This window comes from Poeciliopsis prolifica, unplaced genomic scaffold (genome assembly GCF_027474105.1).
Source record: "Poeciliopsis prolifica strain line A6 unplaced genomic scaffold, Auburn_PproV2 SCAFFOLD116, whole genome shotgun sequence".
Taxonomy (NCBI): domain Eukaryota; kingdom Metazoa; phylum Chordata; class Actinopteri; order Cyprinodontiformes; family Poeciliidae; genus Poeciliopsis; species Poeciliopsis prolifica.
In genome coordinates, this window is record NW_026562491.1 from 646,219 (window position 1) to 670,660 (window position 24,442).

Below are 24,442 nucleotides of genomic sequence, written 5' to 3' on the forward strand. Positions count from 1 at the left end.
GGAAATTAAAACCTGTTTGTAACTCAGCAGGTTTTTAACTTTTGTTGGAAACGTTTGAGACAAACTAGTTGAACAACTTAAAGCCTCCAGGCTGAAAGAGACTAAAGATGAAAGAAGTTTATGTTCAGCAATGAAGGAGGATCAGGTGAGAATCATCATGGAAAGACCAAAGATAAAATGAAAAATAAAAAAGATTAGAAACTGAAAAAGTTGTGAAATCTTTGCCATTTAGGAAAATGTTAAACTTTAAAAAATGTTGTGGACTATGTTTCAGATTCTTTATTTATTATTATTATTATTATTATTATTATTATTATTATTATTATTATTATTATTTGACTTTTAAATGAACTTTCTGGCCAAAATTTAGCATCAGAGCTAAAAAGATAATTAAATGTGTAGCAGTTGAATGAAGTTAGCTAATGCTAATGCTAATTAATGTCTATGGTGACCTTTGACCTTCCTGCCAGGGTTCTTGAGTTATTCTGAAATGTTTGTCTTTTTATTTAGAAAAGTAAACAAAAACTATTTTAAACAGGATCAGGAACTGAAGTCGGTCATGTAGTGAAAGACGACTGGATGGATCCGACTGACTGAAACTTTAACAACAAACATCCACAAGTTACTGGATGATAAAAACTATTTTCTCCTTTCTGGGTCTTTTTCTTCTGCCCAGATCATTGATTAATATCTGGATCAATACAGTGGAGATGCAGAGGAGATAATAATGTTCCTGTAAAGCTGATCACAGTCAAAAGACGTTTTTACACCAAGATTGAATCAAACTGACGGCTTTAAAACTTTTACACAGTAATGTTTTCATTTTTAGATGTTGTTCATGAAGAACTGGAGGCTGCAGAGCCAACAGGCTGGAAAACCATCAATCTGTCCTGATCAGAACCAGAACCAGAACCAGGCACCAATAGAAAGAAAATTATTTTAAAACTAAATGAGCAAACTGATGAAGGAGGAAACATTCCTGCACAGCAGAGACAGAAACTGGTAAACATCTTCCAGTGAACGGCTGCAGCAAGTTAAAACCTGTTTGTAACTCTGCAGGTTTTTAATTTTCGTTGGAAACGTTTGAGACAAACTATTTGAACATCTTAAAGCCTCCAGGCTAAAAGAGACAAAGATTAAAGAACTTTATGTTCAGCAGTGAAGGAGGATCAGGTGAGAATCATCATGGAAAGTTTCCTTCATATCAACATTAAACAAGATTAAATAAATGAATAAAATCAGTATCTGATAACATGAACATGTCAGATGGAGAACATCAACATTTCAAGGTTCTTGGTTCTGTTGGCTCAGATCATAACAAGCAGCAACTATTATTACTTTTATTTGTTAAATTTCTTTATAGATGAAACTGAAAATCTCCATTAATTTAATCAAATATTGATTAAAATCCTGAATATGTTTCAAACTTAAAGAAGCTTTAAACCTAAATGTGAACTTGTTGTTTAACATTTATTTCCTGGTTTCTTGTTATTCAACAGGTGAACACACCTCTGCTGTCAGGGGGCGGAGCCTCAGGTGGGTCCCATTAAAGTTCTGGAGAATCGGTCCGGTTCTCCAGTTCGCTCCCACTGGGTTTGTGTGAACAGAAGGAGAAGCAAAGATCTGATCAGGTGAGTTTTAACTCCACTTTCTTCTGGTTTCCAGTCCTGACTGGTTTCTCTCTCTGAGCTGCTGGTTCTGGTTCTGGTTCTGGTTCTGGTTCAGCTGAGATATCTGGTTCCTGGTTGGTGGATGAAAATATTTCGATATGAAGTCAATAATTTATTGATCAGAGAGGAGCCAGAGGACAGCTGATCACATTTCAATCAATTATTGATAAGTAATAAGTGATTATGGTGAAATATAAACACAGCGCCCCCTAGAGTATTTAAAAACATCCACTGCTGTTATTTAGACCTGAACTGAGTTAAAACATCAAACCATCAGAACTGAGAAAAATGACTATTGGACCCGTTTACACACCCAGCAGGAAGTCGGCCATTTTGGATCAAATGTCTTGTTTGTTGTTTTTTAATGTAAAACAAAAAAAAATGTCAGATTTGTCCTGGAGAGCTCAGAGGTTTAAGCAGAAGAAAACTGTCCTCCACTCTGATCGTCATTCATTTTCTCTCATTTTGATTTTTAAATGATTGATTAATATTAAATCACAAATCTGCTAAACTATTGGTTGAATCACAGCGATTTCTAATAATCTATATCACTGTTAACACTTAAAAGGAAACCTGTTTATGTATTTTATATTTCAGTCACTTCATACATTCAATGACAGTGATATTAAATAATTTTGTTGTTTTTAACAAAGTTTTAAATAGTTTTAAATTTTGGTGAATGAGAGAAATTTACAGAAGTTTGGCTATCTGTGAATCTTTAGAGTTTTATTTTTACTCTGTTTTTGATTCATTGTTAAATGTTTGGATTTTTCTATTTCATATCAATGAACTGAGTCTGGTGGCAGGATTTTGACCTTTGACCCTAGTGGTTCAGTTGTTTCCCTTCTCTGTAAAAATGTAGCAAACTTGATTGTGAAAAGAGACAAAACGGCGCCACCTAGAGTGACTCCAACACGATCAACATCTTTCCACAGTTTTTTATTGTCCAGTAGTGAGAAGGGGCGGAGCCTGAGGTGAGTCAGGAATCATAAGATCAGGAGATCATTCACTGTTTATCAGTGAAACAATCACAATAAAAGTTTTATAGTTGCTTCAATAAGATTGGATAATTTATCTAAACTTTTAAAGCAGAAACTGGGATTAAAGTCTGACTTTAAATCCAAAACCATCTGAAAGTTTTTACACCCTTTAAACATCATCATATTTTCATTTCCCAGTTTCCTGATATTCATGTGAAACCAAAACAAAGTTTAATATTAATGATATTATTTAAGTTGTTGCTTAATTAGATAAAATCTGATGAACGGTTTTCAGATTTTCAACCAAATTATTGATCAATCATTTCAGTCCAGGCTGCAGGTGGTTCAGTTGAAAGCTGATCAAGCTGTAAAGAATCAACAGCGCCCTCCAGAGGAACAACAGTCTAATGACATCTGAACCTGGTGACATCACAAATCCACTTCCTGTGGTTCTTGATTAGTGCAGTTTGTTGATCTTTAGGTAAAAAGTTTTAGAACCAGGATCTCAGTTTCAGGCTAAGTTAACTCAGAGTTTACAGAAGCAGAGTTTGTTGAAACTTATTTAAGTGATTATAATCAGAACCTAAACATGAGAATCATTGACTTTGAATGTTTGTGTTCTGAGATGAATCATCCTGAGAGATGAACTAATTATCAGGAATCTCAATCTGTCCCAACCAAACCAAATAATCTCAGATTACATGATGGTGTTTGTTGAATGAATATTGATCTTATTACAATCATCTATCATCTCTGTACAGCAGATGTTCACATATTAATCCTCTCATTATTGTCAGACTCCAGAGACGGTTTGTTTTCTGTTTTTATGAAGCTCTTCTTGTTCCACTGAGGAGTGGAGGAATATTTCAAGCCTCAGCAGGTTTCAGCATCTCACTTTAATCCATCTGTGATTCTCCAGAGTGAGAAACTGAAGACGTTGATTACCTGCATGTCTGATCTTGTCTCAGGATTCAGATATGCAGAGCTTCAGTTCTTGCTCTTTTCTTCTACCAATCATTCAGATCCGTGTGAAGTTGGTTCCTCTGAAGAAATGAGTTCTGGTCTACGTCTCTGTTTATGGGGAAAAACAACCTGAAGTCTTAATTCCTCCTGCACAATCAAGTTAAAGTCAAACTGTTTGACTCTGACATAATTTTATTGGTGAAACATCAAAGTTTGAGGCCTGGATCAAAAAATTCAACATTTTGATAACTTTTAATCCTCCAAGGTTTACAAGAATACTGTCAAGAAAATCTGAGATCATCCCACTTCCCCATGCTGGAGAGTTTAATTTAACAGTAACAATAAATAAAGTTACCTTTAAAATCAGTCACACAAGTGACATCTAGACCCAACAGTAGACCCAGACTGCAATAAAATAAATCTGGTTGTGTGTGTTGTTTTAATTATAATTATCTTTTTTATCTAATCATAAGAAATCATAGAGAGAGATGAGACAGGAAGAGCAGGTTTCCTGGAAACTGAGGAAGTTTCCAGCCTGCAGATTTATAAAAATATCTGAGATTATTCCTTATTAAAAAGCATAAAAGTTTGAAAGGATGAAATGTAAACATTTTGAGTAATTAGATAAGATTTAAAGTAAAGTACTTATATTAATATTGGTTTACTTATAACAATACTTACTGACACTTGTGGAAAAACGTACAAGTAAGACAAGTAACTGTAACTTCTGTAATAACTCACATTATAATAACAAGAGTAATAAGTTGAGCAACCCTGATCCAACCAAAGGTTCCTCTTTTGCTCTCACCCTTTATTGGGTTTATCCACCATTTTGGTGCATTAGCATTGGCTAACACTGTTGCTGTGCTTGTTTCATTGGCTGATGGACAGATGACCTCATATCCATCACTGTCTTGGAGACATTTTGTCCTGATGTCTTGGCTAATGTCTCAGGGTTGCTCAACGTTCCTCCCATGTCTCTGAGACGTTTAAGTTGTTCAATCATCTATCTTCAAATGAGGCGTTGGTCATCTCTGCTCTCCCTTTAGTCCTCTTTGACCCTTGACCTTTCACCTTCTATCTACCTCCAACACATCATCAGTGATCTTTAATAGCAGTTACACATTTTACACCATTTCAAGTTCAATGTTATAATCCTTTTAGTTCCTTTAATTTAGCATTAATTTATAATTTTATGATAATCACAACTTATTACTCTTATTATAATTATAATGTGAGTTATTACACATGTTCTGAAAAGAAACCAAGAATAATCTATTATTGTAATTATTTAATACCAAAGTTGATCTATGATTTCTTAAGATTAGATAAAAAAGATAATTATAATTAAAGCAAAGTTTGCAGGAGACAAAAAACAACACACACAACCAGATTTATTTTATTGCAGTCTGGCTCTACTGTTGGGTCCAGATGTTGCTTGTGTGACTGATTTTAAAGGTAACTTTATTTGTTGTTACTTGTTACGTCCGCCAGGACGCCATATTTAAAAGGACACGTAGACAAAAGGATTCCAAGAAAAATATTTCTTTATTCATTTTTTTTCTTTTCTTTTAGACTTCCTTGTCCTTTTCTACTTGTTTTTTTTTCTGTAAAGGAAGGAAAGAACCCTCTTCCCGTGTCCCAAAACGTAACAAAAAGTAAGAGAAAAAGTTCAACAGAAAGGTGGACCTGGTGAGCCGGTCCAAAGAAACAAAAGGTACAGCCGGGGGCCAACCCTATACAGGGCCGTCGAAGCCCCTGCTAGTACCAGACTAAAGAAAATAGGGAAAAATAATATAAGCTATTAACACAAAATGACCGAAAACAGGACAACCGGACTCACCAGGCCAAAACAGACCAAAAAACAACCACAAAAATCCCCATGGCAGGCAGGAGGCATCACAAGGGTCCAAAGGCCGACAAAGTTGGAGGAGCCTCCTCCGGGCGCATCCCTCTTGGAGGTGGAGATGGAGGTGGATGAGCGAGCGAGAGAGAGAGCGGCTGGGCGGCAACCATTACAACCCAGCCTATATATATAGGCCGTCCTCGCCCACCAATTAAAGCCAAACTAATTACAAAAAGAATCACTACCCTAAAAATATATTAAACACAAAACCACTCAACTTAAATCAATACAAAATTATTTAAGAAAATAAAATAATTAGAGAGTGCCCAAAGAACATAACATTACTATTAACTGAAATCTCCAGCATGGGGAAGTGGGATGATCTCAGATTTTCCTGACATAATAAACACAAAATCACAAAGTGATGCAACATAGAATCAACAATCAAAAACTACATTAAGTCAATGCCATAACAATGCAAATAAAACATTTATAATATTTAACTCAGCCAATGGACTTTGATCTACTGGGCCCTTCAAAATCTCTGTTAATAAACATGAACCTACTTTATGCAGACAATGCAGTCAGTATTGGATACACTTGCAGCACTTTCAGCCAATAATCAGTGAGTATTGATTACTTTTCAAATTCAATTCTAAACAGGTGAGTTTTTAGTTGAGATTTAAAGGATGTCAGGGTTTCAGCTATTTTACAGTTTTCTGGAAGTTTGTTCCAGATTTGTGGTGCATAGATGCTGAAAGCTGCTTCTCCTCTGTTGGTTCTGGTTCTGGGGAACCAGAACCTGAGAGGTCACTTGTGTGATCGTCCATCTCTCTCAGAGGTTCTATCAGCGACTGTCAAACCAGGTCGCTGAGCGGCTGAATAGGGGAATCTTTGTTGACGCGCCAGCTGATCAAAAACGCAATCCAAGTTGCATTTAAGTTGATTTATTTTGCCAATATCCAAAGCGTCAGTGTCCACACAGCATAAAAACGGATCCGTAGCTTCTGGTCTTGTCCTAAACTAAGTGATTTTCTGGAAGGACACTTTTGAAGCTCTCAGTGTTATTTTCAGGAGAAATGTTCCAAAAACTCCCTTGGTGGCAGTTCTGGGAGTAATACCCGATGGAATGGACAGGAAGGGTGATAGATATCTTCTAAGTATCTTGCTCACAGCAGCCTTGAAATGTATAACTATCAGGTGGCTGAAACCAGGGCCTCCTATTTAAAAGGACACGTAGACAAAAGGATTCCAAGAAAAATATTCCTTTATTCATTTTTTTCTTTTCTTTTAGACTGCCTTGTCCTTTTCTACTTTTTTTTTTTCCGTAAAGGAAGGAAAGAACCCCTCTTCCCGTGTCCCAAAACGTAACAAAAAAGTAAGAGAAAAAAGTTCAACAGAAAGGTGGACCTGGTGAGCCGGTCCAAAGAAACAAAAAGGTACAGCAGGGGGCCAACCGGCACATGGATACAAAAAATCTGGGACATTTATCTGATGGAAGGAATCACATATTCCTTAAGGCTTCAAAAAACAGTTTTTGATATAAGGTGGAGCCCTGTCTTACCGTTACTAATTCAATGACGCCCTTACAGGATTGCTTGTTGGCACCTGTATGTACCCATGGGTCAGTTAGAATACCATGGTGTTTAAGAATGTGAGGACCATCTTATGTCAGAGGGGATTTAATTGTGTGTCTTGTATTATTTTTTATTTTTATTTTGTTGTTCTTGTGTGATGTTTGTACTGGTATGTATTCCTTATTGCCTATGTTAGATCATTTGATGTCTCATCTTTTGTCAAGTTATAATGCAGAAGATATATGTCAGTAAGAGACAGACGAATGCAACTGTGGACATGTGTTGTTAAAAATAAATAAAATAAAGTTAAAAAAAAATAAAAAAAACGGATCCGTAGAAAAAACAGTGAATAAAGACAAAATGTGCTAAATTGAAGCGGTCAGCAAAAGTAAACCTTCCTCCATCACCCACTCACTACTTCACCCAGGTGAGCAACAGCTGATCTATAATCACTAACGACATCACGTGATCCCCTCTACGCCTGTCCACAACAGATTCCCTTTTTAGTTCTTAGTATCAGCGTTAGGGAAAGACAAACTAGATGATTGATTTTACTTATTTGATTATTTCTGCTACTTCATTAAGCTGTATGACTCTTGCAAAAGTGCTTTACTAATAAAATATTTAGCATAAAGAAAATGTAAAAGATGTGGACATTCAATTAATGAGTCACCTCAAAGTTCTTTGACGGTAGTAAAATATGCTGTGATGTTTGATTCTGGGGAAGAAAACTAGGTCATGTTTTATAGGTTGCTTTAGCCCAAATCTAAAACTACATCCTTGGGACTCGTCAGAGTCACTAAAACCAACCTGATTCAGTAACAAGTGCAAGTTGTAACAAAGAGAAGGAGCGACCGTTAACAGATGTGCTCTGTGGAACCAGTTGGCTGCTCAGTCTGGCTGATTCACAGGGGAAGAAGGACGAGACATTGGATGGAGGCCGTCAGTAACCAGGCGAATCCTTTCTGGATGCAGCTAAAACAGAGTTTACTTCAGTTCTGGACAGATTTAGGAAACTCAATTCACCTGTTAGACAGAGAGCTGGTAGCACATCTCCCCTCTCTGAAGAGGAAGTAGTGACTGAGAGAGGAGAGAGTGAAGGAGGGGGGCAGAGGTTGCGCAACAACAATACCTGCTGTAAGAAGCCAATACATCTAAATTCCTTGGACTAAATTCATCATGTGACATGTCAAAAATGACCTTTGACCCTCCCTCCAATAGTTTATTTCCTGTGTTGAAGGCTTTGTGTAGCAAGTTTCAAATATGTACAGTGAGTCGTTTTGATTGGGTCGCCTTTAGGGTTGTAGAGGTTTTAATTCCACTAAGTTCTCCAGTTTGGTCCCAGTCAGCAGCTTCAGCAGAACCAGTCAGAACTTGGTTTGTTTCAACAGGATGAAACTCTGTCAGTCCAGATTCGTCCCTCTCATCCCTCTGTGTCTTTATTTCTGCTGCTTCTCATCATCACTCAGAGGAAGACGGCAGAGACGGTGAGGACAACTGGTCACCTGAAAACTAAACGCCTGAGCAGGAGGCCAGACGCATTTCTGGAGGACATTTAATCAGCTGGTGATGGCAGCAACACATTACTGTTCAATGGCAACAAACAGGATTTAAAAGATGTTTTCATTTCAGTCTGAAGGAAATCTGATCCTAGAATGACTCACAGTCGCTTTCCATCCTTAAATACAAACATTTGGTTCAATAGTGTTGATTTCAGATGTTCTGGAAGAATCAAGTCAGTTTTCAAAAAGACAAATTTTAGTTTTAAGGATTAAAGAAATTGTGTTTTTCAGTGGTGTGTTATTGTGTGATTTAAATGAGTATTTTCATCTCTAATCTGGTATTTTTCCATGTAGTTTATCATTTATACCACAGTAAATTATTTATGAGACAAAGTCTGAAACATAATGAATCCTTCATGTTTTCCAGATAAAAGATGGCGCAGCAGCAGGAAGTCCAGCAGGAAGTGGATTTTGGTAAGTGATCAGAAGCAGAAATGAACCATCATGAAGGAACAAATTGACCAATCACAGCCCGTGTTGCTGCCATGTGATGAACCTCAGCCTCAGAGTATTTATTGTTTTCATGCTTCCTGTTCAGTGAAGCTCTGCTGGAAACTGAGTTTCTGTGAAACCTGAAGATAAAATCTGGACTCAGATGGAAACAGAACTAAAAGGAACAAAGTGAAAAAGATCTTCAGGAATATTACTATATTCACTAATTAATTGATCCAATAATCACATCATTTATTACTAATTTATTATCAAAGACTTGCTGTTTCTATTATCCCAACATTTGGTGACAGAGATGCTAAAGCTTAGAGATGGAGATTAAAAACTTGTTGAAAGTAAAAGACAGGAAAGTGATGAAAATGTTAATCAGTCGATATTTTCATCAATAACATCAGAGTTTCCTGTTTTCCTGAAATAGTTCAGCTCTATATTTAGAAGGTGTTTTGTTTTATTGTTCTTCCTGCAGTGAGGAAACAAAAATGATGAACAGAAGCTTCATTTGTTCTCATGTAGACAGAATCAGTGGTCGTCTCTCAGATATGAGGCAGAAACACAACAGCAGGTTCAGACCTGAGGAGCTGATCAACAGACTCTGAGGAGAATCTCTGGATGGAGCAACAGGAAGAGTTGATCTCATCAGGTTTGTCTCTCAGATGTAAATTAATCCTGTTTCTGTTTCTGCCTGCAGAGAAAAAACTTTCCAAGGTTCGCCTGAGTTTGTGGAGAAAGTTTCTGAGGAAATCCTGAAACGGCTCCTTGATGGCCTTGAGGCAGATGGGGTCTTATGCATTCGGAGATAGAAGATATACTGCAGAAGAACCAAACCAGAGCAGACAAGGCCCGCGACACCATAGATGCTGTGAGAAAGAAAGGACAGAGAGCCTGCAGGTTGATGATCAAACATCTTCATCACTTGGATCCAACTCTGTCCAACCAGCTGGGTTTGTCCTCTGCCTCCTTTGGTCCAGGTGAGACACAAAGTTCATTAAAGCTGCTATTACAACCTCTACTGGTTTTGATTAAACTATAAATGATAAATAAATCTGATCTCTTCTAATAGTTCCTGATTTCAAAATTTTTCACCACAGAGAAAAAGTTAAATATATTAATGTCCTTTGAGAATATCAAAATAACTATTTTCATTATGTTTAGCTGAAGTGTCTGCTCTCGTTTATTTATTTTTTAGATTTTGATGTTCGGTGTCAACAGGAGCTTAAAAACCATCTGAAGATGAAGATCCAAAGTCTCTCTGAAGGCGTCGCTGAACTTGGAAATAAAACCGGTCTGAACCAGATCTACACTGAGCTCTACATCACAGAGGGGTCAACTAGAGAGGTCAACCAGGACATGAGGTCAGACAGATTGAAACAGCATCCAGGAAACAAGAAACAGTCAGAAGAGAAGACATCTTTAAAGTCCCACCTGGAGGAGATCAACCAATCAGAACAGTGATGACCATGGGCGTGGCTGGCATTGGGAAAACACTGTTAACACAGAAGTTCACTCTGGACTGGGCTGAAGGCAAAACCAACCAGAACATTGAGTTCATATTTCCATTCACCTTCAGAGAACTGAATTTACTGAGAGAAGAAAAGTTCAGCTTATTAGAACTGATTCATGAACGATTCACTAAAACCAAAGGAATCAGAAACTTTGAATCGTTCCAGGTTCTGTTCATCTTTGATGGTCTGGATGAAAGTCGATTTAATCTGGATTTCTACAACACTACAATGTTGACTGACCCTGAAAGTCGACCTCACTGGATGTTCTGCTGACAAACCTCATCAGGAAGGAACTGCTTCCCTCTGCTCTCCTCTGGATAACCACACGACCTGCAGCAGCCAATCAGATCCCTGCTCAGTGTGTTGACATGGTGACAGAGGTCAGAGGGTTCACTGACCCCAGAAGGAGGAATACTTCAGGAAGAGATTCAGAGATGATGAAGAGAAGCCAGCAGGATCATCTCCCACATCCAGAAATCCAAAAGTCTCCATCATGTGTCACATCCCCGTCTTCTGCTGGATCACTGCTAAAGTTCTGGAGGATGTGATGAAGACCAGAGAGAGAGAGAAACTACCCAAGACTCTGACTGAGATGTACATAAAGTTCCTGCTGGTTCAACTCAAAATCAAGGAGGAAAAGTATGATGGAGGAAAAAAGAGCAAATCTATCTGGAGTCCAGAGAACAGGAAGCTGATTGAGTCTCTAGGAAAACTGGCTTTTGATCAGCTGCTGAAGGGAAACCTGATCTTCTATGACAAAGATCTCACACAGTGCGGCATCAACATCCAAGATGCTGCATTGTTCTCAGGAGTTTTCACTGAGATGTTTAAAAAGGACAGTGGAACGGGCGACATCTCCGTCTACTCCTTTGTTCATCTGAGCATCCAGGAGTTTCTGGCTGCAGTCTACATGCTCCACTGCTTCACCAGCAGGAAGTCAGAGGAGATCAAGACGTTCCTGGGAGACGAATACAGAGAAACATCTCTAGATGAGTTCATGAAGAAAGTCATGGAGAAATCCCTCAGCAGTGAAAATGGCCACCTGGACCTGTTTGTCCGCTTCCTTCATGGTCTCACTGTGGAGTCCAACCAGAGAGTCTTAGAAGATCTGCTGGGTCAGACAGAGACCAGTCCAGAAACCATCCAGAGAATCATCACCAACCTGAAGGAGATGAACACTGATAGAATCTCTCCTGACAGAAGAATCAACATCTTCTACTGTCTGGTGGAGATGAACGACGTCTCATTTTATCAGGAGATCCAACGGCTGCTGGATTCAGGGAAGAAGCTCTCAGAGACTGACTGTTCAGCTCTGCCTTCATGCTGCAGATGTCAGAGGTTCTGGATGAGTTGGACCTGGAGAAGTACAAAACCTCAGATAAAGGACGACAGAGACTGGTTCCAGCTGTGAGGAACTGCAGAAAGGCTCGGTGAGTCCAGATGTTTTCATTGTGTGATGCTGATTCAGCTCTATTGTCCTCCTGTTTCTTCTTCTGTCTTCAAGTTGATTCTGGATGTTTTTGCTCTTTATCTACTTCCTTCATCCTCTGGATTATTTTTCATAAACTTTATATTTTTGTTGTTTTTACAGTTTCAGAAATATAATACTTTGAACATTCAAACCTCCACTAACAAAAGCTGCAAAGTATCTTGTTGAACAAAGACAATTAAATAATAAAACAATAAAACCCAAAGTGAGAACTTTCACAATAAAACTAGATGATTACATTGATCCTCCAGTTGGTTCCAGGTTCAGGTTTCTTCTCTTCCAATATTTTTATTGATCAGCAGAAAGTCTTCATGACAGTCAGTCTCTCCACTGGATGAATTTCCTTAATTATTTCCTTCCAGTCTAATGTGAATGTTCTGATGATCATCATCATCATCATCATCAGTGTTGCATGTTATTCGCCCAGGAAAACATTAAAACATTCTGGGGAGGAAATTTCACATGTTCTCTGATGAGATTAAAATAAGTTTGTGTCAAACTGACTGTCTGTTCGTGTCTGCTGCTCCTTTGTGGTGTTAATTTAAAAACTCAGCATGCAGAAGCTGCTGGTTGCTTATCTTGACTCTGAGAGCATTCTGCTAAAGAAACCAGGTTCTGCAGAGCAAGAGAGACGTTTTGTAACGAGCAGAAATATTAAGTAGGGAACTGGTTACAGGTCTGAGAACAAACACAAAGCGTTCGGTTCCCCATGTACACTCAATCAATCAATCAATCAATCAATCAATCAATCAATCTGATTGATTGATGTACACTCACTAAGTTAATGAGGAATATTCATGAATATTTATCTTATGCTAGTCGACACATACAGTTACATTTAGCTATCAAGCTGCAGCATTTATGATGCTGCACTATGCTGCAGCATCATAAATGCTGCAGCATAGTGCAGCATCATAAATGCTGCACTATGCTGCAGCACTTATGATGCTGCAGCATAGTGCAGCATCATAAATGTTGCACTATGCTGCAGCATTTATGATGCTGCAGCTCGTGGTAAAAATGAGTCAATTTTTTAAAATAAAGTGTTTATCAGAAAACCTAAAGATCAAATCAGGATTGATTTAACACCAGAGACAGAAAAATAGAGCAAAAGGTGATTTGAACTGCAGTTGGAACAATTATTGACAATATATACAGGGGTTAAAGTTCATCAATAACTGGTTCAATCCTCCATTAACCACAAACACTGAAAATAAGTTGATTAAATTCATTAAAAATGTCCAAATGCTGATAAAGATCCAGTTCAGTTTCACCAAACCAAGAACCAAAGTACTGAAGAGGGAGTTGGGAAAGCATTTATTGATTTAATATAGATCAGATATTGACTCGATCAATATCTGCCGATAACAGATATTGATCAGTTATCGGCGTTTGATTCATCAATTTCAACCTCAAATGATTCGTTGACACATTTTCAACTTTGGTTCTGACTAGAATTGGATGATTGTTTGCTGATTGATCATTGATTATGGACCAGAAATCAACCATTCTGACTATAATCCATCGTTGACGTAGCATCCTGTGCTATCAGGTCGGCTAACTCCGGGTCAGTTAGCGTTAGCAGTTAGCGTTAGCAGTTAGCGTTAGCAGCTCATCGTCTGGTCTTGTTCCTTAATAGTTCCTCCCATAATGTTGTTGTTCTCTGATGGATCAATAAAAGCAGCAACGTGGCGATGAGGGTTCAGCCTCGGCCACAGACCCTTTCCTGAATCTGATAATCCACATTAATCTTAATCCTGGCAGAATGTGATTCATACAGACTGAAACAACCTATAATCTGATTATTAAAGCCAAATCTGTCCAGAGCTCAATAAAGATATTTCCAACACATTGAATCAAAAGCCTTTTCAGCATCTAAATGACTTTATTGATTCTGTTTAACCTTTGACCTGTGAGGTCAGGAGCCCACGTTGTCATGGGTTTGAATGTTGATGATAAAACCAGATTAAATCTGATCTGTGTCTGTAATTCCTGGGATTATAATATTTATCCAGTTGCTGCAGTGATCCTGTAATCAATGTTTCAAACTGATGTTGGTTTATGAACCACATCCAGTTTCATCTTTACCAGGTTTAGGAATCACTGACATCTCTGCTCTGATCCAAGATGGCGGCGTTTCCCCTCCACAAAGTTCTGATCAAATCAATCCTTCAGCAGCCGCTCTGCCGGGTCGCCTCCTCACCTGCCGTCTGATTCCCTTTCAGTCTTTAATGACTTTATTGATCAGTGATTAGTTGTTAGTGGATGATTTTGATCTGTTCCTATCGATGGTGAATCCAGAGCAGCAGCAAAAACTGCATGAGGCTGAGAGCAGAACTGAGTGGAGGATCATTCAACAGATTCTCATGTGTTTTAGAGATCGGTGTCTTTATCTGTTGGATTTTAATTTATTGATAAATCTATTAGTTTGCTATCAGTTTCTTTGCTTTGATCTATTTCCATAATAGTTGAGTTGAATAAATTTATCCTTTTCCTCCATCTGGTTTCATAGAAACAGTTTCTCCTTGTTTCTCTGATTTGTTATTATTATTATTTTCCATACGTTGTATTTGTAGAGATTTTAGTTTTCTAATCTTTTAAACATTTCTCTCTTTCTCGTTAGAGAACCAGATAATTAAAGTTTTTGCTTCGTCCCATAAAATCCAGGGAGAAAAATCCTCTGTGTTGTTCTGGTTCAAATCATCTTTGAGTCGTTTTTCCTGAAATCTGTTAAATTTAGTGTCATTAATAAACTATAATTATTGTTGATTCTCCACAGGGTTTCTTTGGTTCATGACCCAAAAGGGTCCGGCCCTTTCCAGGCCCTGGTCTGGCCCAGATCCGGCCCTGGTCTGGCCCGGATACGGCCCTTTCCTGGCCCGGGTCTGTCCCTGGTCTTGCGCTGGTCTGGCTCGGGTCCGGCCAGGATCCGGCCCTTTCCTGGCCCTGGTTTTGCCGTGGCCCGGCCCTGGTCCGGCCCGGATCCGGCCCAGGTTCGGCCCGAGTCCGGCCCTTTCCTGGCCTGGGTCTATCCCTGGTCTTGCGCTGGTCCGGCCCGGATCTGGCCCTGGGCTGGCCCTGGTCCGGCCCTGGTCTGGCCCGGGTCCGGTCCTGGTCTGGCGCTGGTCCGGCGCTGGTCCGGCCCGGGTCCGGCCCAGATCCGGCCCTTTCCAGGCCCTGGTCTGGCCCGGATCCGGCCCTTTCCTGGCCCGGGTCTGTCCCTGGTCTTGCGCTGGTCTGGCTCGGGTCCGGCCCGGGTCTTTGCCGATCTCATAAGTATATTTTAAAATGACCATTTCCAGTGGGGTGGCAGTAGGGGTGGCAAGGCCTCTGTTTGGGGTGGCAAATGCAATCCCTGCCACCCCTCTGTCTCCGCCTCTGCTGTCTGAGACGTTTTAATTTTGCTGGAGACCAGAAAATGATTTTAGTGAAAGTTCCAGTTTCATATCAATATCTGATACTTTGAGTCCAAAATGTTCCTAATAATCATTACTTACTGTCAACACATTGAATCAGGAGATTCTCTATGATCCATGCAGCAGAAAATGGATCCCAACATCTTCTAGTTACTGGAGAAATTTCACTGCTTCATCATGAAAAATGGACCCAAACACTCTGGTTCTGGTTCTGTCCACCATGATCCATATCATCACTATAGTAGATCAGACTGATGGACTGAGAGTTTATCAGTCTGTCTCATCTCAATGTGTGCAGACATATTAATGAGGATCATCTGCAGATCCTGGGTCACCTGGACCCGGTTCTGACCCAGTCCAGACGGTTCAGACCGGAAGGAGCAGCAGGACCGGTTCTGCTGCTGCTCTGCAGGACGACCAGAACAACGTGAAGCTTTTAGCTGCAGCAGGTTGACGACTGTCCACTTTCTACTTTGTTAAAGCATCAAATCCAGCAGATGAACGGAGACAGAACTGGAGCATCATGTGTTTGTTCTGCTCCCAGTTTCCTCTGTGGCAGCATTTAATAACCTGCTGCTGGGAAACATGTTTCTATACAATATATTACTATTATTCATGATGATGCAGCAGATATTGGCTCAACAAACCCAGAGATGCCAGAGGTCCACAGCAGCTGGACTTCCTGTTCTGCTCACTTCATTTATAACTCACTTCCTGCTTGGTCTAAACCAGTGCTTCTCAAATAGTGGGGCGGGCCCCTTTGGGGGCGCGTGTGATCCTGGGGAACCGGCTTTTTTTTGGCCGTACTAGTATAAAGTGTAATTGCGCACAGTAGGCGGCAGTGGCGCTCTCATTGTTACTTCTGTCACGTTTGCGACAGTGCAACATTTTATGACTTACAAGACAACAGGTTTGCCTTGGTTAGCAGTGTTAAGTCAACAAAAAGCTCCGACTGCGTTCTGTCTATGGCCTCCGTTATTCAACAACCCCCAACATGAAAAAGTTTTTCACAGGGATGAAAAGAAAAGCGGAGAGAGACAAAGATAATGAGACAACAGAAAGTCAACCGAAAGCTAAGAAGAGGAAATACGACGAAGCGTATTTAGCGCTTGGCTTCACTGTGACTACAGTTGGAGAAGAGGAAAGACCGGTGTGTTGCTGTGTCTAAAAATGCTCGCAGCGGACAGCATGAAGCCAAATAAATTAGCGCGTCACTTAAATACGTTACATCCCAATCACGCCGATAAGCCGCTAGAGTTTTTCAGCGAAAAAATGTTAATAAGGAAAAATGTTATGCAGAGATGGATAGTCACGGTGGGGAGTGGAGGGCGCGAATAGTTTTCTTCTTGCTAGGGGGCGTAACGGAAAATAATTGAGAAGCACTGGTCTAAACGGTCTAGTCCAAGTCAGAGCTGTGAGCAGTTCCTCCTCCTCTCCATCATCTCCAGTCGTTTCCTTCATTCAGCTCAGTCAGCCTCTTCATCAGCTGCTGCAGAGAAACTGAACTTTCCTTCACTGATGATAGAAGATCTTCAACATCTGACTGCAGCTGAAGGTCTGAGGACATGAAGCCTGGACCAGAACCAGAACCAGAACCTGGACCAGAACCAGAACCAGAACCTGGACCAGAACCAGAACCTGGACCAGAACCAGAACCAGAACCTGGACCAGAACCAGAACCTGGACCAGAACCAGAACCAGAACCTGGACCAGAACCAGAACCTGGACCAGAACCAGAACCAGAACCTGGACCAGAACCAGAACCAGAACCTGGACCAGAACCAGAACCTGGACCAGAACCAGAACCTGGACCAGAACCAGAACCAGAACCAGAACCTGGACCTGGACCAGAACCAGAACCTGGACCTGGACCAGAACCAGAACCAGAACCTGGACCAGAACCAGAACCTGAACCAGAACCTGGACCAGAACCAGAACCTGGACCAGAACCAGAACCAGAACCTGGACCTGGACCAGAACCAGAACCTGGACCAGAACCTGGACCAGAACCAGAACCAGAACCAGAACCTGGACCAGAACCAGAACCTGGACCAGAACCAGAACCAGAACCTGAACCTGGACCAGAACCAGAACCAGAACCTGGACCAGAACCAGAACCAGAACCTGGACCAGAACCAGAACCAGAACCAGAACCTGGACCAGAACCAGGAACTGCACAGATTCTCTGTGGGGTCAAACTCAGTAGATATTGATCAGATGATGATCAGATGATGATCAGATGATGACATCACTGTTATCATATTTTAGTCTGTTTATGATCCAGATTGATTTCATTAGAACTGAATTTATTTCTTCTCTAATCACAGACTTGGTGGCTGTTTGCTCTTAAAGGCTGAATGTGAAGTTTTGACCTCGGCTCTGAAGTCCAACCCAAATCTGACTGAACTGGAAATAAATCAGATCAACATATATAAAGGTGGAGAATCTGATATGAATCATCTGGTTGAGATCCTGGAGAATTCAGTCAGTAAAGTGAAGAAACTGGGGTTTGTTTTCTCTATTTATTCAATAAAATCATTTATTGATACTTTAATCAATAGTTAATCAATTTAATGTTAATATATATTATTTTAAAACAACCTGTTTAATCATGAGAATAAAATCTCTAAAACTTTTGACCTTATTAATTATTTTCTTATTTCAGACTTTGAGATTATTGAACTTTGTTTTTCAGTTTTTCTCTTTAAAATGTTTTTGATGAACAAAATGAGTAAAATAATTGAAATGCTGTGAATGAATGATGGAGATGTTTCAGTTTGGTAAAGATTCAGATGCTTTTATTTCTGATTCTTTACATCAGAATGAAATGTTGATCCTCCAGAGCCACAAACACTGACGAGTTCAAATCCTCATTAATGAACGTCTAAGAAACCACTGATTGTAGAAAAGCAAATCTAGATGCAATGAATGAAAGTGAGGTTTGCAGCAGCAGCAGGTTCCTCAGCTTTGTCCTGAGGCTGTGGTTCTGTTGGGCCGGGTCAGAGAGGAACCGTCTCCTGAGGAAATAATGGCCTCCATTGGCTTTCAGCAGCTTTAATAGGAACCCAAAGGCCATTAATGAAGAACCTGACTGGTTCTGATCCAGTTACCAAGTCGGGTCTGATGATCAGGAACCAGCAGAAATAGCTCAACTCATCCAGACTGATAGAAAACTTTGAGTTTCTTTGTTGATCAAATGTTCTGGTTCTGCTGGTTTGGACTCTTTAAACCAGTTTGACTGGATCAGATGTTAGAATCAGTTCATCATGTTTCTTTTACATTCAGGGAAATTAATTTATACATTTTATTATTTATTTGTTCGTATTTCAGTTTTAACTGCATCCTGTTGGTTCACATCTTTTATTCTTTATTCAGATTGATGGACTGCAGTTTCTCAGAGACCAGCTGGACGTCTCTGTTCTCAGCTCTGAAGTCCAACCCGACCCATCTGACAGAACTGATCCTGAGCGGAACCAACCTGGAAGGTTCTGGACTGAAGAATCTCTGTGGTTTTCTACAGACTGAAGGCTGCAGACTGGAGACATTGAGGTATTTTAATGATATAATTATTGATATTTCTGTGAATAATTCTATATAATTGATCATCAATCAAAGTTCATTTCTTCTGATCTAATCAATATTTTCTGAGTTTGTTCCTGGATCCAGAGTTTAATTTAGTTTCTCTGTGTAACTGAGTTGGACCTGCTGATCTGAGGTCAGAACAGGACAGCATTCGGACCCCAGTGTGTAGAAATCCCCCTCAGGTCAAGCAGGTCAAAGGTCAACATGAAATGTCCCTTTATTGAAGATCCATAAATCCCACATTAGCTTTAAATCTCCTGCTATTAGTTGATGATGATCCAGTCCAGGTTTACAGAGTCCAGGTGTTGCAGTGCTTAACTAGACCAGATTAAAGAAGCTGATATCCTGATCAATATTCCCATTTCTGCAGCGTCTCTGATGAACGATTCAGAACCAGAACCAAATGACCCACAATGACCTCACAGAGAAAAGGATCAATATTTTCTAGTTGATGGTTCAGAAACTGAATCAGCACAAAATGATCAACTTTCAGAATGTGATGATATGATAAAAGGATTGAAATCAACCTGTTTCCATCTGTCATACTGAGCAATGAGCTGCAGTTCAAATACAAGCAGCAAAAAAAACATCATTAATAGATTAATGAAGAAAAAACTGGAGCCATAAAATATCAGCAGATCAATGATGGACAGAGCAGTCGGAGAATCCAGAGCCTGGAAGGAAACATGGAGAGAAAAACATCCACTGAGTTTAAGATCCTCAGAAACTTTGAGACAAACTTTGAGTTTCTTTGTTGATCAAATGTTCTGGTTCTGCTGGTTTGGACTCTTTAAACCAGTTTGACTGGATCAGATGTTAGAATCACTTCATCATGCTTCTTTTACATTCAGGGAAATTAATTTATACATTTTATTATTGATTTCTTCATATTTCAGTTTTAACTGCATCCTGTTGGTTCACATCTTTTATTCTTTATTCAGATTGTTTGGCTGCAGGTTATCAGAGACCAGCTGGACGTCTCTGTTCAGCTCTGAAGTCCAACCCGACCCATCTGACAGAACTGGACCTGTTCAGAACCAACCTGGAAGATTCTGGACTGAAGGATCTCTGTGGTTTTCTACAGACTGAAGGCTGCAGACTGGAGACATTGGGGTATTTTAATGATATAATTATTGATATTTCTGTGAATAATTCTATATAATTGATCATCAATCAAAGTTCATTTCTTCTGATCTAATCAATATTTTCTGAGTTTGTTCCTGGATCCAGAGTTAATTTAGTTTCTCTGTGTAACTGAGTTGGACCTGCTGATCTGAGGTCAGAACAGGACAGCATTCGGACCCCAGTGTGTAGAAATCCCCTCAGGTCAAGCAGGTCAAAGGTCATCCAGTCTAGAAAAGTGAATTCCTGGAATCTGACAGGAACAAATCAATAATCAATGATTGATGCTTCAACACTTTGATCAGAACCTGGAATGATTTTACTGACTAAAATCCTCCAACTCATCATGACCCAGTACCAGGTTCTGGTTCTGGTTCTGAAGTCAGCAGGTCTTTATTGGAGCAGCAGCTTGTTGGCATTAATATTCATGAGAATCTTTAACTGGTTCTGTTGGACTGGTTAACCTGCATCCTGTTGGTTCACATCTTTTATTCTTTATTCAGGTTGAATTGCTGCAGGTTGTCAAAGATCAGCTGTGATTATTTGGCCTCAGCTCTGAAGTCCAACCCGACCCGTCTGACAGAACTGGACCTGATTGGAAACAACCTGAAGGAATCAGATGTTCAGCAGCTGAAGGATCTTGTAGAGACTTTAGAGTAAGTAAATGTTTGCAGTGAGTCCAGCTGCTGTCAGCATATTGAACTAAACCCAGTCAGCATCAGAGCAAAGATCCAGTGTTCCCAGTAAAGCTGCAGCTTCTCAGTGGGAGGAGAATGGTTCAGGCTTCCTGATTGGACACAGCAATCAGCCAATCAGAGGAGCAGCAGCTTGCTGTGTTGTTGCTGTGTCCATGTCTCCAGGACGTCCAGCTGGACTCCAGCGTCCAACATGTCTAGAGACAGTGGTCCTCATTCATCAAACAGCAGCAGATCTGATCTCAGACCTGCTTGTTCTCTCAGTTCAACAGGAAACAACTGATCAGGTTCATCTTGGTCACAGCTCTGAGATCAGTCTGACTGGAAACCATCTACTGGATGTGCTGCGTCACTGACTGCTACTGGAAACACTCACTGATCTGCTCTCCTTCCTTCTTGTCTCTGCAGGTGGAAGATCTGATGATCTCTGTAAAGTAGAGAACGTCTCTGTGTCCTGCTGATCCTCACAGGTTGAAGCTGCAGCAGTTTGAGTCTAAAGAGACTCTGGATCAATGATGACCTTTGACCTCAGAACATTTTCTATTTCAAATATTTTCCAGACGTCGATTGTTGAAGATTTTCAGTTTTATTTTTCATCTGATCTGTTTGATGATCTGCAGGAACAAAGAGAGAAAAATACTCTGAGTTTGTTAGAAAAGTTGAATTGAGCAAAAACATGAAGCATAAATTTCATTAAAAAGCTTTAAAGAGTTTGTTAATGGGACAAAATGTTATTTTATTCTGTTGAGGTGAAAAAAGTTGATCTAAAATCAGACATGATAGCAGCTCTATAGATTCAGAGCCAAACAGTAAAACTTCCTCTGGATCTGTGGCATTAAATCCACTTGAGATCCAGACGTCCTGACCAGATCCTGCAGAGAAAAGAAACAATATTTGAACGTGGATCATTTGGACTCGGCTGCTTGGACGTGTGTTTGGATTTGAAAGGTTTTGTTGTGAAGCAGAAAGTTGATGAAGTTCACAGTGAAGACGACTTCAGTCCACCTGAAACCTGGTTTCACTCAAACGTCTTTATTCACTTTAAGTTTCTGATGCAACAAGAAGGAAGAAAAGGTCAAAGGTGAACCAGAGATCGACTCCATGTTGCTCACAGATGTGATGGGATCAGTTTGCACAGCTGTTCAAGGAGAACAGTTTTATTTTCCTGCTTTTGTTGATGGATGCAAATTTGCATCAGAAGATGAGAAAATAACTTTCTGTGGTTTATTTGTGTGGATTTAAAGTGGAACAAGTTTAAAGAAAAACTAGAGGAGAAACCTGAGCCAGCGTTCTGACAGACCAAACACTGAGGAACCAGAGTTTGCATCGTCAAAGTGACGAAATCATCTGAATGTTGTGACTCGTTTCCCATCAAATCCCTGACAGGAGAAGCAAAACCTCACGTCTCCAACATGAAGCTGCAACAGGATGCAGAACTTCCACCGAGCGTCACGTCACTCACAGCAGATCAGGAGCCTCGCGCTTCACCTCAACACCGCCTAAAACCTGGGACCAGGGGTTAAAGGTCATCTCCTGCACCTAGTGCAACATTTCACTTCTTATGAGAGCGCGTCTCAGTTTAGAGGCCAAAAGCAGCAAGAAGCTTCAGAGTTTTCCTGCAACGTAGCTCTGGTCTGTTGGCTTCAGTGAGGCTGGTTTTACTGAAGATGTGTTCAGGTACGCAGGAAAATTCAGCGCTGATACAGACGGGACGAGCGACTCCACCTCTGATGATGCTTGGACAAAAGTTAATATGTTCATGAGATGAAACAGTTAATTTTCCTCACATATCAGGACATTCTCCATCGGTCATCCTGCCGTCGTTCTGGATTTATTCATTATTTACATCATCAATAGAAATTGTTCAACCAGATGTTTCTCTTTGTTTTAATTTTCACTGTTATAAAGTCAGATCAAGTCAGCTTACATTACTGTTGTTAAATAAGAGTCACTGCAGGATTTTATTCAGTTTGATTAGAAATAAAACGTCTTGTAAAGAGTTTAAGCAGCTTTATTTTATAATTTTAAACAGTTTTTAAAATAATAAAGAACAGTTATTCTTATGTCAGCTGGTTGTTTTTTTCTTGATATTTGAAGCTTTTTCACACTTTCATTCTCAAAATTAGCCACAGTTAATATTTCTGGGATTGTTACACAATAAAATGTAGGATTTTTTCAAACTAAATTTCCATCTATAGTAAAATAAAATATTACTTTATAAGTAGTTGTTCACTTTGTATCTAAATTATTCTAATAATTAATCTCCATCTCTAATAACATACATGTATGAAATATATAAATTATCATTCACAGGATTAAGTTAATATAGCTGTTATTAGAAACTAGTGAAAAGGTTAAAGTATTAATTTTATGATGGTTGATTGAGTTCTTACTGCCCTCTGGTGGTGAACTGTCATAACTACAGACATTCTTCGTATAAATTGTTAAACCGGATGTTTGTTTTAATGTAAAATTTTATAACGTCAGATCAAAGTTAACTCCAAACAGTGAATCAAAATGTCTGAATAATATACGAGTCAGAAATCTGTGATAATGACTCAGGATGTCTTTTAGTTTTCTCTAAACTCCACATTAATGGATATTAAACATAAATAATGCAGCATTATCAGGGCTGTAGTTCCCACTAAGGCCACCAGAGGGCGTAAATACCCCGCTCTGAATATAGAGGTGAGTTTGAAGAGCTGCAGCTGGTTTCTGGAAATCAGTGTTTTATCTGTCAGTGTGAACTAGAAGCATCTCCACAGAGACGAAAACATCCCGCAGAGACTCTGAGCGGAGCTAAAGATGCTAACAGACTAGCAGCGGCTTCAGAGGAGCTGTGGTTCTTAAAACTGGAGCTTCAGCTCCAACAGAGCTGAAACAAACTCTGGTTTAGGCGATAAGATGCTGAGCTTCCGGTCTGAAGGTAGGAAAATATTTATGAAAAGTTAAATTATTCTGCAAACAGTCAGAATGATGTTGATGTTTTAGCTGCAGAGCCGCGAACTGAACTATTAATATCAGAGCAGGCGGTTTCTGCCCTCTAGCGGACACAGATGATAACTACACCTACTTGATAAAGTTAGAGCGTTTACAAACTACATTCACTTCCGGTGAGTACTTTCACATTAAGAGCCATAGAAACGAGTTCCTCTGTTAGCTTTCATTTGAAATAATAAATTTTACTTCTGTTGTTTTTCTCTCTGAAACAATAAACTGTTATTCAAAAGCAGCAAATTAAATTTTACTCATCTCAAACTGAAATGATTATCAATTCATAAAAGTATTTTAATAACAATTAACAACCGATCTCTGACCCGGTTCCCTCTCTGACCCGGTTCTCTCTGACCCGGTTCTCTTTGACTCTCTTGTGTTTATGAAATCAGTTCCTACATTCAGAGACTCAATCTGAAATGTTCTTTAGGAGAAACTTCATCTGGTTCTGATGTTGAAGCTGCAGCTGAATCCGTCTCAGGATTCGGATCAGAATCCAGTTCGTATCACCGATCAGCATCACTGTGGCTCCAGAACCTGGCCTATCTCTACCTACAGGCCGGAGGAGGCCAAGAGGTCAGAGGGCAGAACCAC

General features: G+C 39.8%; 1 long non-coding RNA gene and 1 pseudogene across 1 annotated transcript; both read left to right on the forward strand.

Moving 5' to 3' along the window:
* Positions 1–130: 130 nt before the first annotated feature.
* Positions 131–24,442, forward strand: part of LOC129354700 (NLR family CARD domain-containing protein 3-like) — a 53,224-nt pseudogene continuing 28,912 nt past the window's right edge.
* On the forward strand, positions 20,404–22,859 carry LOC129354742 (uncharacterized). Its single transcript, XR_008605186.1, has 2 exons — positions 20,404–20,815; positions 21,263–22,859. It is a non-coding gene; the product is annotated as an uncharacterized LOC129354742 (long non-coding RNA).